This window comes from Triticum aestivum, chromosome 1B, assembly GCF_018294505.1.
Source record: "Triticum aestivum cultivar Chinese Spring chromosome 1B, IWGSC CS RefSeq v2.1, whole genome shotgun sequence".
Taxonomy (NCBI): domain Eukaryota; kingdom Viridiplantae; phylum Streptophyta; class Magnoliopsida; order Poales; family Poaceae; genus Triticum; species Triticum aestivum.
In genome coordinates, this window is record NC_057795.1 from 294,904,980 (window position 1) to 294,919,725 (window position 14,746).

Sequence of the window (14,746 nt, forward strand, 5' to 3'; positions counted from 1 at the left end):
ATGAGTTTCATTGCCTCGAGCCCTCCAATGGATGACATCCTTTTTCGCTAGGATGCCAGTCTGAACATATTTGTTCAAGTCTTCCTCAGTGACCCAGGAAACGACCCAGTTGCAGGCAGTGACAGTCTTAACCATTTTTGAGGAAAGAGGCCTAATAGAAAGAAACATTACCGGCTTAAGATTATGCTATAAAACGGACCATTGATTCAAAGGTAGAATGCTATAAACGGCTAACATTTTAAGCCAGAGGATGAACATTGAAGCATACATATATCCATATTGGCGGCTTAAAAATGGGACTAATGGTACCCTCCGGGTTAAGGATTCTGCTGTTAAGCCGGATAGAGTTTAAAAGTCAAGTGTATTATGCAAAGCCAGATTATGAGGATGGATAAGCAAGCATGATTAAACCGAAGAAGTATTGCCGTGTCATGCAAGTTATGAAGCATATGATGGCGGTTTAAACGAGGCCTAGTATTGTATGATGAATCACGGTTTACAGTATAAGCCGCCATAGTAGTTGTGGTACTTCAAATTATCAGTGAAATTTTTTCTAAGTGTTGGACAAACAGGTTTTGCAAGCTGGGGCGATAATTTTGGATCTGCCACAGTTCAGAAAAAGCAATAAAATTCTAAACCTAAGTGGCGGCAATAGAAAAGTTTGGGTGTTTCGATGAGATCTTCTACGGAGAGATGCTATTCTAATGATAAAAATGAATGCTAAACTACTACCGCACAGGGTTCATGGCCTATTCAGATCAAAAGCTATGTGGGTTGAAGGAAACGACGAGGAACGACGAAGAACACCGATGAACATATGAAACCCTAATGCAGATTCGAGGTAAAACAAGAGGAACACTTACAAACGATAAGGGACAATGGTGGCGCGCCGGAGCTCTCTGGTCTGGTCAGGTCAATTCAGCGGCCTGAGTTGGTGCAGTGGTCGGAGGTCGCGGCGGCGGAGCTCGGGCGACAGAGGAGATGCGACAGGAAGACGAAGGCAAAGAGGCAAGGGGGAGAAATGATAAAGACCCCTGTCCCTATTTATAAGAGGGTGTATACAAGGCATGCACGTGAATCGAGGAGGCCAAAATCATCATGTGGCTATATGGATGCCTCGATTTTATGGATGATTATTAAGATAAGGATCAATTAAGATGTTATGGGCCTTGTGTGAAATTAATGCAGAGTGACGTCATGGCGGGTTAAGAACATTCTTTGAGCTGACGTCATGGTGGGTTACAGCAAGGTTTATCAAACAAGTGATGCAAGATTTTGACAAGTCAGTTATCGAAGATTGATATGAACAAGTTCAACTCAACCTTGGGCCTAATGTTGGGGATATAACTATTGGGTATGAACTGCCCAGAAGGGGCCAGGTTATACCACTGGCGACTTATCAAGGAAGATGGCAGGTCATAGCAAGGCCATTGATAGCCCGAGACCCAGAGGCAACTTAAGTCCCAAGAGGATGAACTACCATATGTATGACTTGTATTGTAAGGCAAGCTTAGTTAGTCACCGAGCCGGACACGTTGTGAATGAATTGACCAGGACTCTGTAAGCCGCCGGGCATCAACCTGTGTATATAAAGGGGTGACCCAGCGGCGAGTTAAGGGCAAGAAAGAACAAGTCGAGAACTAGGTTAAGCGTATTCGGTCCCTGGTAATCGAAACCCAAGCAGTACAACCCAAAACTGGAGTAGGACTTTACCTCCACCATGAGGGGCCGAACCAGTATAAACTATCTGTGTCCTTTGTCCTGATTAACCCCTTTAAGATAACCATGTTGCAATGGCTCCGCGACTAAGTCCTTCCGCTAGGACATCTGCCGTGTCAAGTCCACGACATACACCAAGTGTACGCATCTAACTAACTGGCTTAGTTAGAGTTACTATTTATTAAGATGTGGAGATTCTCTGGTGGCTTGAACCAGCTGGGTGCCTAGAGAGGGAAACTCCAGCCAGCAGGTCAAAGTCTGATACTTGCGATCCTCTCTGCTACTTTGGGCTGCAGAGCATGGCGACACATATCAGGGTATTGTGCATGGAGAGACGCATGGTACGTTGTGTACACACAGTTTTGCCCGCTGAATGAAACCGCGTTGCCATCATGATCCTTGCCGTTGGTTATCTCCTGGTTAATTGGATAATTCAGTCCGAGAAACAAAGAGCGTGTACCAAGGCTACTTACCGATATCCAGTCAAAAATTCCTTAAGGCCTAGAGAAGCCAGGATCTTGCTTAAAGACCTTGAGTGACCGTGATTGTATTCTGGGAAACAACATATCTGATACGCGTGAACGATCATCGATCGTTCACCGACATCTGATCGAGCCAGGAACCACCTGCAACTGCCAAGCCTCTTTTCTTTGAAAGGTTCTGGGATTAGGAAGGGTAGGGACACCAGGCGGCCTACATCATCATATCAAGTTGGAGTCAAATAAATAAGGGCTCATACTGTAGTCAATCTTAAGAATAAAAAGTTATGAGCATGAATATTTTTCAGTAAATGTTGACAGTAATATAAGCAAGCCATCATGATATCATAGGAAAGTAACATACTGCTGTAACAACCATTTGTAGCGATGACTGGAGTAGGCCAGCAATATATCCAGCCATAGAAGGAGTCCACAACGTAAACGAAGCCCTTGTGTTCAATAGCATCAGAGAACCATGGAGGATGTATGATCCTGCGATGGATGTGCAGATTTATCTACTTACCGCAGTGACCTGTCAGATAGGTGAGACCGCAGTTGAAGAATGCAATTAGCCTGAAGTCTTTATAATTCACAGATCTTGTGGGCACTTGGCAAATTAAAACCTTGAGCAAATCAAACTTGGTATCATGTTGGATACTGTAAGATTCCGAGTATTTTGGGCCGCGGTGCCAAAGAAGTGCAGTGTTAATCAAAGGAAGGGGGATCAATCGCCGGGTGTAGACCTCCACGAGCATCCAGCTGCCGCGACCGTCGACGAGCACCATCCAAGATGTGTTCATGCCGACCTAGTACATACTGTTAATGTAGTTAAGGGTGATGGGGATCGGATCGCAGTCCAGGGGGTTGATGCTCGCCACTCTATGATCGTTATGCTGCGTGACATGCCATTTTTGAAGATCAGGCGGCATCAGCAAGAAGGGAGCTGGCTTGAAAAGCTCCGGCCTGAGGGCTTTGAGTAAACGGTAGAGCCCCAATGAGCACGTGGCTAGCGGCATGGTACCGAGATTGTCCATACGCGAAACAATGAGCTTGATTACCTTTGTGGGGAGCGAATTCCAGCCACTCTTTCGATGGACGCTTCTCGGTTCTACCATTGTTAGTGTTTGGGTTTCAAAAGAAGGGGGAGGCACCTAGCAGGGATGGAAGATTGGTTGATTATGTGCGGACAAGGATCGAGAAGCGAATATGTGCCGCAGGAAGTGGACATGTGATGATGATAATGTAGCAGCAGCACACCACCTGACTTACGAGACACATCCCAGCAGCGTAGGGTCATATCGATGCCAAACAACTTGCTTGAGTGATCACACTACTAGTATAATAAACTATAGTACCTACTACTAGCACCGAAGGAGTGGTATTATATTGTAAAATATTACCTTTGTCTTGATGTATAAGTCATTCGCGTAGTTCTAGGTCGATAATTTAACTATCTAAATATGTATTATATGTGACAAATAATATATATTTAGAAACTACATCAGTGTAGAAATCTAGTGATATACTTTTCATGGCATATAACACATATTTAATTTCTCAAATTGATGACCTAGAACAATGCGAATGACTTATACACCAAGACGGAGGGAGTAGTTACAAACTTCAATGCCCGAGCGTGGAACGACTATGAACCACCATCGGTGCTAAATCCAATCCCCAACAAATGTTCGTTGGGAGACATAGCAGTTGCAAATGCCCGCGACGCACTTACAATACGTGTGTAAGGGTGGCGGTTTTGTCAAATACTATGGCATAAAGACAGGCCACCATCGGATGGAAATCTGATAGTTATGTGGGATTTGCCATGATTGGGCTCGTAGCGAACAATCGCGAGATATCATTGCTAAAAAAAGGTTAAAACACCCGGGTCTAGAACTTCCACCGGCTGACCACTAACAATGGTACTAACATAGTTGTAAAATGGTCAGAGAACGTGTCTACGTGGTGTTTGGAATTATATGCAAACTAGCAAGATGCCCGTGCATTGCACGGAACATCAACATGCATTTTTTTACAAAACACCTGTTGTGATTGACCCATGCAGGAGTAATCCCATGTGTACAAACTAATGATATCTCGAGAATTTCATCGAAAAAATGGTATCTAGAGAATTCATCGAAAAAGTGATATCTCAAGAAGATGAGAGATAAGGTGAGGATGAGTGGGGCGCGGTGGTGATTGGTGGTTGGACTTAGTGGAGGCATGGGGATGGACGACGCCGACAGCGGCCACCATGCCAGATTGTTCCAAAGGCTTCCTTTTTTAATTACTCAAAAATGAAGTTGTGGGAGATAAGGATGAACGAGAGAGGTGCGGGTATCCTTTTGCAAACTTGCCATAGTTTTCTTTCTATCCATCAGATATAGATCGGATGGTCTGTATTGCAAGATGACAGGCACACCATCATCACCAACTCGCTTTTTTATAAGAAAAAAATAGAGAGTAGAGAGTAGAGACTAGTAAAAGAAACGGAGGGAGTACTAGTAAGTACACCATCTACCGCTTCATGTGCTACTCCTGCGCTCCATGCGGCGGGCACAAAGTCCCCTATAGCCACTCCCATTTCATGGACGGCCTGGTTGATGCCTGCAAGGTGCCTACATCTACAAGAGTTTCGGCCATGAGAGGTACGTCGACCAGCACTCGCTGGCGGAGCTTAGTTCCAGATGCGCGCACATGCCCTGCTACTGCTATGAGTGCACGCCATCGTTTGAGGGTTTATCAGCGAGCCTCGTGCATCACCTCATGGCACCATCCGACAATCACTACTGGCCAAGGGTGAACATCAAGTACGAGGCGTGCTACCCGTTCGCCGTGCCGGAGTCACTAGAGGATCACCGCCGCTTGCTAGTCGCAGAGGATGGTAGCGTCTTCTCTTGGCCGTGGGCACCGGCAAGGCCCGGGAAGGCCGCCGCACCGTCTCTGTAGTGTGTGTTAGGGGCAACGCCGCTGACACTGACAGGAGGCTACTGTACTGGTGCGTGCGCACTGTTACTGCCCCTCTAGCAAATGAGGGCGACCTCGGCGCCTCCCTCATGCTGAATGGGACTGTTTGGAGCTACTCTGTTCCCGGCAATGTGGACATGGAAGAGGCATGGTATCATTTTCACCCCAAGATGATGCATGGGGACTCCAAGGAGGTTCACCTAGGCATATGCATTACCAAGTTAACTATTCATCATTAGTCTTCGCTCAATGTAAGCTGATGTCTAAGCATGTGTACACTTCTTATTTATATGTATAGAACCTTCCATGCATGATCTTGCTCTATTAGAGTATCGTGCTTGAATAAAAGTTTATCCATTTATGGTTCAGTCTAGAATCTTCCATGTATGCTTTTGCTCCATTATTAGAGTTCTCGCTTTCCATTTATGAGATTAATTGTGAATTTTTACTTCGCGCGCGGCCGCTCCGACGCACGATTTCCGACAAGCCGTTTAAACCTAATTAGGAAAGTGCACTTTGGCACTAATTGGAGGGTTTGAGAAATTCTGAGTGCCCCCCCTCTGAAAATGAGGGGGGAGATATTATGAGTGGAGTAATTGGATGGGCCTACTGACATGCATGTGTTGGATGGATCGCATGACCTTCTTCACGTGGTGAGCCCCAACGGTAAAAGTTGTCGGCTGATTACTCCGCTTTGGATGGATCGCTCGCTCTAGCGAGCGGGCGTGAAACAGTTCTTTCATGGTGAAATACTTATGATGAACCATTTCTTACATCTCCTCCGTGCCCTCCCAAGTCATCCTGATTTAAATTCATGGTGGTCTAGAAAAAATAAACAAAATCGATACTCAAAAAATAATTCTTAAAGATCATTTCTTGCAAAGCACAATAAGTGTTATTTCTTCAAAAGCTTTGGATGTAGGTTGAACAGTTGAATGCTTTTGTTTGCAAAAGATACTTTTTTTATCTATTTGTCCTACATTTACTATTCACCCGGATGCTTGTGAGCTCTAGAGAAGAAATAATATCCGAAGAAACCTATCGATACTCGTTACCCATGAGATGACCCCCACATGCTTTGTCAAAATAAACAACTCCCCGATCAATGCATTTCACTGTTTCATGCAACGCACGGGCACCTTACTATATATAGTACGACCATAAATTTAACTAACTTTATATACTATACAATAAATGCTCATGCATGTCACCAAAATTATATCATTGAAAACTCTGTTCAAATACGACTCCAATGATATAGTTTTTGTTCAAATGCATTAAAATTTTGTCAGTTAAATCTTCAGTCCAATTACATGGGGGACTAATAAACCACGACGGAAGGAGTACTAGTGTAGAGGGCGATGCTACACGGGAGTCTCACCCCGCTCGTGGCGCCGGAGTAAAGCCATCATATCACAAAACCCCACCACTCCCAGTAATAAGTGGCCTGGTAAAATAAAGGGACAAGCAAACATCACATTCCTCTGTCCTTTTTGCATTTCATCTCTCTGCTTTTACTTTGTCCGGTTCATTTCGCACACCCGATCCCTAGCTACTCCTCCTAGTATCTCTAGCTACTACTCCTAGTACTCCTAGTAGCACTCGTATATCAAGTTGGAATTCCAATTGTAGGGCACAACTTTTTAGGAAAAAAATTTGATACAGGGTGTACAAAGCGGTTTGGGAATTTACATGCCTTCTCGACCAGTGAGATACTCCGTACAATGTACGATAGAGAAATAACTACAAAGAGAAGGAAGCTAAAGTAAACATTCAAGCGAGAATTTTTGCATTTCTTTTGCATTGAATCGTTTCAGAAGCTTGACTAGTGTTGTTCCTCTACTTTTACAAAAACCGCATCGTAATGTTAAAACATGCATTTGCACGTGTGTGTGTGTGTGTATACATAATAGTAGTAGTACAGTCTACAAGCATATATAGAGAGAGATGTGTACTGCAATATATAGTTAAGTTTATGCTATATGCACGTACTTACAAATTCTTATGGATACACAAGTTTTCCAAACTTTTCCTTTTAGCTCGTTAAAAAAAATTCCTTTTACATACTTAATTAACGATGCTAATAATTCCGAACGTTCGGGATTTATCATTTCTGTCCCAAAACTAATTAGATCGCCTTACGACACTAAATTATTCCTAATAAAAGCCATGGCGCTGAGTGGAGCGCTTGCGGCACGCCAGGAGTGCTCTGTGTTTCCTGCCTAGCGACACAACACCTCTTCCTCGGCCTCGCAACTCGTGAGGTGATGATTGGTGGCTTGCCCACGAGCACTGTTCAAGAATTCGCCCGATTAATCAGTTAACGGGCCAGTTAAGTGCTACTCGTTGGGTGACCGAATCTAATAACACCTATTCATCATGTTAACTTGCCCGGCCGATTAATTGGCTCGTTAGACCGATTAATCGATTGTTAGGCCGATTAATCGCTGCTGACCCATTAACTCGTGGGCAAACAAAGCCCAAAAAATTTCCCTGTAACCCCTCCCATTCCCCTCCCGCTCCTCAATTTCTAGGGTTCGACCAAACAGTAGCATATTCTGGTATATTACATAGCTGAGAGCCTGAGAGTATGGTATAATGCATAAAAAACTAGATATATGTTGGCAATTCCTATTTAATCTAGCAATTAATGGTCGACTGATTAATCCAGTTAATAGGCCGATTCACTGATTAATCACTACTCCCAAGCCAACTGAGCAGCTACTAGTTACCGATTTCTTGAACAATGCCGGTGAACGAGCGCGATCTTACCATCTGGTGATCCGGCTCCAACATGTACTCCTCCTTGATGGACGCGTGCACCCGGCCCACGTACCGCCAAGCGTAGATGAGTTGCTTGGGCCTGACTGGACTCAGGGCTTTGGCAAGGGCGTCCTCCTCCACCAACACGACCCTCGCACGAGCCTTCTGCCAAAGAGCCAATTGCCTAAGTCTCTCGGACGCGACATAGGCCTGCCAGGCAGCATGCCTCGCGGCGCGCTTCTCTTCATCGGCCTTCTTCTCCGCCTCTCTTTTGGCGTGCTCTGCCGGAGGCAAAGTCTCCCACAAGGCGACCTCCATTTCTTTCCAAAGCTCCTCCAACCTAGGGGGCTCGACGGGCGACGCGACGTTTTCCTCGTATCGGGGAGCCGATGCGTCCTCCGATGTGCATGGTGGAGAGAGTGGGAACGCCGATGCGTCCACCTCGACGCATCACGGCGAGGAGAGAAACACCGGTGCACGCCGACGTGTCCTCCTCGGCTAGTGGTGGCGAGGAACGGAACAACGACGCGTGATCCTCCACATGGGCCAGTGAGGGGCGCCTAGGGCTTGGGAGGGGAGATGCCATGGTGGTCGACGGGTCCTTAATTGAGAGGGGGAGGAGGAGATAAAGGCGATGAACATGAGCGTTCTTCTGAATGCCATGGAAGGCACAGTAATTATAGCGAGCAATGCCACATCTATGTTGCATGATTAACGTAACAGATATGTGGGCATATTTTTGTTGGAGTAAATTACGGGGGAGGGGTAGGGTGGAAATATTGCTGGTCACAATGGATTGGTCGAGTGCTAGGGGAGGAGAGTCATGGATGCAGATTGTTTTCACACGGGGAGGAGTTGTGGGACTGCTGGAGGGAAACGGAGAGTCAAGCATGTAGATTGTTTTCACACATGATGGAGAGGAAAATATTTGGAGATTTGTGAAGAACGAGAGCATTAATTGAGTACTTTTGCAGACTGCACAAACTATTCCACTGCCTCTATCTTCGTAAAGAGTAGGTGAGATTTTTGAATCGAGCCCTTTAAACAAAAAGAGAGGTAGTAGTAGTATTCTAACCTTGTTGTGATGACTATATATGACATGGCAATATCATAACGCAGCTGGACGGAGGAACTAGTCTGCATAGTGCATATAAGTTTTGTCTAAAGTCAAAGTACCTCTACTTTGACCAAACATATAGAAAAATGTATCAACATTCATAATGTCAAATCAATATTTTTATATTCATTATGAAATGTAGTTTCATAAAATATATATTTGGTATTATAGATATTGATATTTTAAGTATAAATTTGGTCAAACTTTGCAAACTTTGACTTGACACAAATCTTACGCGGAGTAAAAAGGACTGGAGGGAGTATCATGCATGTGGGGTAGGCAAAATCTCATTTAAAGCCATCCGAAGTCTCAAAGGGCGCGACCGCGCGAGGGAGGAGAAGGTCATGGGAGGCGCGATGTTTGAAGGAATTAAGTGAAAGTTAGATGCACGCGTCGGCATAGCGGGCGAACACGCAGAAGCTATACCGTCAGGCCTACGATGTGGGTCTGGTAGACATGACATCTAGTGGGTCCCACATAGTACTCGAGAACTCTTTGGGGGCATGTAGCCGTTTATCCACCAGGCAAGCCACCACCCCACGCCGTTTGCATGCCCTACTCGTCCATATCTTCTACCTTACAACAGTTCGCTCCCAATCGCTCCGTCCTTTCACATTACACTAGTTCCACTTCTCCTAACCCGCCTCCAAAATCTATGGCCTCCCAGATCTCCATGATCGGCAGTGAGTATAAACCATCACCGGCGATGAGTTCATCGTCATCTACACCCATAGATCCGCAATGGTGGAAGCATGCCTTGGTCGCTTGCTACACATGTTTGAAACTTCAAAGGATGAGTGGGTCGCTGGGCTAGATGTTGAGTACACCACAATCCTGGAAAGGGAGAAGCTTCTAAAGGTGGTAGAGATGAAGAAGCCCGCCGTGATCCAGGTTTGCATACATAACATGTGCTCGGTCTACTAGATCTTCCATGCCGACATTAGGTGCCAGGATTTTGAGTTCTTCCTCAAGGACAAAAGAGTGAAATTTGTTGTTATAGACTTTACAAACAACAAGACAATCCTGGATCGTATAGGCCTCGTTGTAGGCCAGCCCTTCAATCTCCAGAAGGAGATCCTGGTGTCCTCCTCTCAGCCTTCAATGCTGACCCTGGCAGCAGCCATGATTGATCCTTCGTGCGTTGAACTGAAGAAACCTCGCCCCAAGTTTCATCATGCATGGGAGTCGATGACAATAGATGAAGATCACATCATGCACACAGCAACGGATGCCTACCTTTGCTTAAATATCTACAAGGGTTGGATGAAGAAGCAGAGCCTAGTGTCTGGTTCAAGCAATGAAGTGTCAGCGACGAGAAAGATGAAGAGGGACGAGGACGGAGTCGAGGACATGGACGAGGACTCCGAGTAAGGTGGCAGTGATGTTGCTCATGCTAGTTCTACTGTAGTGTGAAGAGGACTAGTTGCTTAGTTTTATTTCAGGGGTGTGTTGTGCTGAGCTCCCAGTAGAACTATGTTATGTTCTTTCTCATTATTTGAACTCTTTAGTACGTACAGTAGTACTATTATGTCTTACTACTATTCTTCTTGTAGTTGGTACTCCTACTCCTAACTTCGCGTTCCTACTCGTATCTTCAAGTAGTAGTATAATTTGGGTCGGTTGATCTGTGAGTGGCTCGGGGCGGCGCTACAGCCCGCGGCTGGTCGCGCTGAGGGCACCGACAGGGAGCCCGTGCTCCCACGCATCTAGGGGCGCACACAGCTGGGCACAGGGAGGCCGGGGTCGACGGTGGCGACCACTTAGGCGGCGGCCGGAGCTACGGCAACGACGGGTTAGGCGATGCAGGGCGCCAGGGGAGGCGTTGGTGAGTGCTATGTGCTCCTGGGACTGTGGTGAGCACGACGGTGGGCTCGAGAACGAGCTGCGGTGGCTGTGGCCACGGCCACGCCATGGCCGGCGGCGAGAAGCTCTCGGCCGCAGTGGGAGATGGGGCTAGGGGGCGAGAATGGAGGGGGCGAGCACAGGAGAAGCAGCGGAGGCTCACAGCGGATCCATTCGAGGCGGAGACGAGGCCGGGGACGGTCCGGAGCCGACGAATCGGGCGACGGCGACCAGCGGGTCCGAGGAGGGGAAAAAACGTCGGGGCGGCGCTTCGGGGCTTCTGGAGGGGCGTGGCTCGGTGAGGTGGGTCGAGGACAGAGTGGCGGAGCTTGTGGGCTAGTCGGGGAAGCGAGGGAGGCCCGGTGGCCGTGGTGGCAGTGGACGGCGGCGACGAGCTCCGCTCGGTGGCTGCGTGCGAGAAACAGAGGAGGGGGGAAGGAGCGAGGAGAGTGAGAGAGGGAGCCAGGGGCTGCGTGGCGATGCTAGAAGGGCCGTGGCGTCGCGGTGGAAGCAGGAGGTGGCCGGGGAAGCAGGAGGTGGCCGAGGCAGCGTCGGCGCCCGTCGGCCACGCGCGCTGCCTACTGGCGCGGGGAAGACGACAGGGGGGGACGCCTGGTGGGCTGGGCCGCACCGGTGGGCTGCCAGCACAGGAGCTGGGTCGGTTGCTGGCGCCAGGTAAGTGCTCTCTGCTCTGTTTTATTTTCTGTTTGTTTTATTTTTTTTTTAAATTTGTTTTGCCACTATTTTGAATTTAAAATAATTCAAACAATGCCAAAAACTCCTCTGAATATTTTTATTTTGCTAGATGGACTTTTCCAAAAGCTCATAAAATATTTCAGGGGTATTTGAAATTATATTCTAATTATATGAATATAATTCAAATTCAAATAGCTAATGATTTAAATTCAAAGTCCCAAAAATAAATCCTTAAAAATGTTCAATATTTTGGTTGGGACCAGAACCCTTGCCAAAAATTATCAAACATTTAAGAAGAGCATTTTGGAACAATGAATGAGATTTTAGGGTTTTTGCCCTTCTTTTATTTAGGGTTTTGAGGCTTCCAATTTTCCTCAGTTCAAGTTTCAAAATTTAAACATGATGCAAACACTAGGCAGCACCAGAAGCTAGGGATGTGACAACTCGCCCCCACTAAACAAGAATCTCGTCCCGAGATTCAAGCGTAGGGTAAGATGAAGGGGAAACGCAAACTAGCACAATCTTCACGATCCAGGTTGCACTTCAAATGAACGTTGATCCAATCACCATCTTTGTCTTGTCGTCTAGCTCTGGGAACTCCAACTAACATGACGAGAAGAGGAAAGGAAAACTCTAGAAGAATCTATCTTCTCGAAGACCGAACAACTCAGGATCAACTCATGGGATGAGACATTGTCACATCTCTCGAGCTGAGACACGAAGCATACATCTGAGGAAATGGAGTGAGACAGATGACGAGGGCTCTCTAGGTAGACAACAATTCCAAACTTAAGAATGTGGTGATTGGTTGTCAACGTAGCGAGGAGTTGAATTGCCATGATACCATAACGATGCACCTTAGGGAAGGTGACTCGTAGAAATATCCCCTTAAGTGGCAAAAAGAATTACCTTTGATTCAAAGATCATTGAAACTCTTTATACCAGCTTCGCGTTCCTACTCGTATCTTCAAGTAGTAGTATAATTTGGGTCGGTTGATCTGTGAACGAAGTTCGACCGAGCAAGGGAAGAAGACAGCAGAGAAGCTACCCTAGTATCTATATTAGGGCGGTAGGGTGCCCATGATCTATCTTATGAGTGTTGGGTGTGGAATGCAGTTTGCAGGAAAAAATGGATTGTGCCTGGGGTTCAGATGGTGGGGGTGGGGGGAGCATGGCGGTGGCAGGCGGTTCAGGGGAGGGTGGTGGCGGCGGCAGGCGGTTAGGCCTGTGGCGGGCTGGCGGCTCGATGGTTGAGAGAGAAGATGAACGGTTCATCATTTTCGGAGGTTGAAGAAGCCCTTCTGGTTGTCCATGTTGCATCCAACGGCTCACAAGAGTCGACTGACCCAAATTGTTCCTTCAGATTGCATGATCTACGTGGCATTGAAGGTCTTGAGGGTAGATTCCACGTCCACACCCGGTTTGCGGGCTCGGAGCGGGTGTGACCGTCTTCCGTCGCGACAACCACCATGCGAGCCTCCTCCGCGCAGACGGAAGCGCTAATGAAATGCTAGTTCCTCCTCATCGGCGTGCTAGAGCACACGCTCGTCCTCCTCCTCCTCGTAAGCTGCGGGCATAGATGCGGCTTGACCTGCTTGCGTGCTTGGCAATGCGGCGTCATCGCGAGGAGGGACTGCAGACGACGTGAGGGGTTTAGATCCTCTACAGTACCGTACGGTGCTGTAGTACAGATGACATGTGGGGTCGGGTCCCACATGGCAGCAATTGTACTGCACCATACAGTACTCAATGACTGTACACATGAATGGCGGTGGCATATTGATGAGTGCGCTTATGAGAGCTTGGTTATAGAGTTGGTCAAACTTAAAAGAACAATGTACTAGTACACTTAATCTTGTGCGAGCGCGTGCATCACGGCCGCGCCTATACACCACATTAGTTAGCACAGCATCAATACAGAATCCTGTGCAAGCGAGTGCACCGCGGCCGCGTGGTCGATCAAAAGGTGCGTCACGGTGTCGCACTGGAAGGACATCGACCAAACCTTTTTGTGTGTGTGAAAACAATCCCCGAATATTACTCTACTTTTTTTGCTGGAAAAGTTCCTCATGCTACAATATTTCCATATACTTGTATTTAACTTCAGTTCATGATTATTTGCATTTGGGCTTTTTAGATGCCCCCTACAAAAAAATTAGTAGAGATTTTGTGTGTGTAACAGAGAGAGAACGCGTGTATGTGTCTACATATGTGTTGTCGCGGAAGAGCAATGTGGAGACGGTGTTGTGTGTGGGATAGTCATAGAGAAGGGTGAACATGCAAATGATCATGTATGAGTGAGACATAGAGATATACCAAGATGTTGTGTATACATGAGAGAACGGTCTTCTATTTGTGATTTTGTGTGTGTGCGTGTGAGAGAGAGAGGAGCATCCGTAACACAACAACCATCTCTCTCGACTCGACCGTCCCTCAGACAACCGCATGTAACACATGCATCAACGCACACGTTTTGACACCCTCACTCAGCCCCTGCCGCCTCAAGGCCCCTACATCGCTCTCTATCTTGCACACACAATCTCTTCATGAAAACCCTATTTGGCATGCATGTACCTCTCTTTCACATACACACCATGTACCACACACACACATATTTCTCTCTCGTTGCGTCTCTTTGCCTAGCAAACACACTCCCCATAGTCCTATCTTTGTATCCCGCACACGATGTCCCTATATTGCTTAAACATTGACGCACACAATGTATCTGTCTTGCACCATTAGCCTCTCTCGCATGCTCACTATATGCACACACATTCTCTCCATAGGATTGGTTTCTCTCAATATTTGACACACACAACCCCCTCCCCCCCCCCCACACACACCACACTATCCATCCCCAAGATTCCCCTCAACCCACAAGATTCCCCTCTATTCCATGTTCTTTTGTGCTCTCTCATCAAACCTTTTGTCTCTTCTCCTTCCACATGTACAAAATCTCGATGCAAACGCATCTCACTCCCTATATATTACATGTCTCTATCTTACACACAGGCCTAACTTCTTCCTCTGTATACATCCCTTTCTCGCACACTTCCTCTCTCTCTCGCACACACACACACACACAGATATATATATATATATATATATATATATATACAATCTTTCCCGTCCTCTGTATCTTTCTTCCACTGGGTGTATATCC